Source organism: Chiloscyllium punctatum, unplaced genomic scaffold (assembly GCF_047496795.1).
Source record: "Chiloscyllium punctatum isolate Juve2018m unplaced genomic scaffold, sChiPun1.3 scaffold_331, whole genome shotgun sequence".
NCBI classification, from domain to species: domain Eukaryota; kingdom Metazoa; phylum Chordata; class Chondrichthyes; order Orectolobiformes; family Hemiscylliidae; genus Chiloscyllium; species Chiloscyllium punctatum.
The window spans coordinates 34,171-36,766 of NW_027310065.1; positions in this window are offsets into that span (position 1 = coordinate 34,171).

Consider the following 2,596-nt stretch of genomic DNA (forward strand, 5'->3'; position numbering starts at 1 on the left):
ACCAAGGTTAGGCTAATCAGTCTGTAATTTTCCATCTTCTGCCTAACTCCCTTATGAAATGGAGTAACACGTTAGCAATTTTTCAGCATTTCCTGATTTTAGTCATTCTTGAAAGATTACCACTTTCACTTTCACGACATCTTCAACTATCTCCCTTACAATGCTGGGGTGTAGTCCATATGGTTCAGGTAATTTATCCAAATTCAGGCCATTCAGTTTTCTAAAATGTTCTTCTTGGTGATGACCACCATACTCAGCTCTGCCCTATCACTTTCTTCATTTTTTTGGGAAATTAATCATGTCTTCCAGCATGAACATTGATGCCTCATTCATTTCTTTGTTTCCCACTACTGTTTCTCCAGCATCATTTTCCAGTGATCCATATTCACGTTTGCCTCTCTTTTGCACTTTATATATCTAAAGAACCTCTTACAGTCTCCTTTCTATTACTGGGTAGCTTACCACCATATCTAATCTTGTCTGTCCTTTTTTTTGGCCTCTGTTAGTCTTTGTAAGTTTCCCAATTCTCTATTTTCCCACTGTCCGTCATCACATTATACGCTTACTCTTTTGCTTGTATGCAATCCCTGACTTCCCTCGTCAACGCTGGCTGTCTCATCCTCCCTGCACCATGCCTCTATTCCTCGGCAAGGATCACTGCTGTGTCTCCTGAATTAATCTTGGAATCTGCTGCCATTGCTGTTCCCTTGTCTTTCATGCTTGACCTCTTTCCCAGTCAATTCTACCCAACTTATCCCTTATACCTCTGCAGTTGCCTTTATTCAGATGAAATACTGTTATCTCTGATTCTATCTTCTCTCTCTCAAATTGCAGAATAAATTCGTCCATGTTCCGATCCTTGCTTCCGAAGTTTACCTTCACCGTAATCTCCCTGAGGAATCCTGCGTCATTAAATCCAATATCATCTGTTCCCGAGTGGACTCCACTAGAAGTTGCTCCAAAAAGCCATCTCATAAACATTCCTGAAATTCCTTTTCTTGCGAACCACTACCAATCTGATGTTCCTAGTTCCCCTGCATACTGAAATCACCCATGATTACTGTACTTTGCCTTTCCTACACTTCTTTTCTATCTCCTGGTGTGTGTTGTGCATCAGCTCCTAACTAGTCTTTGGATCCCTGTAGAAGACTTCAACTGTGGTTGTCTTACCTTTGTGGTTCCTCAATTCTACCCACGCAGATTCTACACCATCTGACCTTACTTCCTTTCTTAATATTGATTTAATTTCATTTCTTACTAATTCTGCAAATCCACTCCCTCTGCCCACCTGCCAATCTTTTCGATAGGATAAATATCCATAAATATTCAGATCGCCTCGCAACCACATCTCCGTGATGCCCATCGTTTCATACATGCCGATTTAATTCTGCACCACAAGCTGATTTGCCTTATTCCTTATACAGCATGCATCAGTTGTAACCCCTTCAGTCCTGCATTAACCGTCCCTCTTCTCATTGTCATTCATTTGTGCAGTGTGCTTGAAGTTTGATATGTTAAACATTTCCAGATGCTCTTTCCTATTTGTGTCTGTGCTGGAGATTTTAATAACCTCTCCTGAGTCTTGTACTCTTACCACCTCTTTTAATTCAGCTTTTCTAATTAAATCCTATAACCGAAACCCCACCGCACCACCCCCGCACCCCACCCCCCCCCACACACACACCTAATCAGTTTAAAGCTGTATCTACAGCCCTGGTTAGAATTCATTCGGATTCTGGTCCCAGCACGGTTCAGATGACGACTGTCCTATCTTCCTCATAATAAAATGTCTTTATTCAACACAAAATGCAAGGATAAAAAAGCTTTTCTGTACATACCAAAACATGAAAATTACAATAAGACAATATTGTTAAAATACACTTACGACGTGGAGCGATATAAATTTCAATGTAATTTAGAAAACCATGGAAGTGGTGTGCAAACTTTATCAATCATTATTTGACCCAGAGCTGAGATCCTGATTTCCCCTCTGCCAGTGATTCCCTACACTGAGATTCCACCCTGCCTCTCACACAGTGTCTAGAGGGGCTACAAGTTTCTGTTGGCATAGAATATTTAAATTAATCGACCTTCTCCTGGAACCAGTCTCTTGGTCTATTGGATTGTGTTTTGCTGTCAGCAACTCAGCTCTGGGATGTTATTGACGATAAATGGTCTGGGATGACAGCCAGTATCAGCATGGTGCTCACAGGGTATGGCACCAGACAAAGGACTTACAGATTGTGAGAGTTTCTCAGAAATGTTTCTGTGTATTTCTCCTCATGCTGTCTCCTGATCTAACTTCACATTCGTCTGAAGCCCCTTGCTCTCTCTCACTCACGTTGTCGCTCATTTTTTTCACTCTGTTTATCTCACTGCACTGTCTTTCTCTCTGTTTATTTCTCTCCCTCTCAGTCTAGCTCCGATCATTCCCTCTACTTTCAAGTTCTCAAGTTAGAGACCTCGTGGACGCATGGTGGGCTGAATGGCCTTCTTCTGTGTTGTATTAATTCTAAAGTTCTCTGACCCACAGTAACAAGTTTTGGAGCCTGGAGAGACAAGCTGGTCCAGTCAAGGACATTGTTAATTAACCATT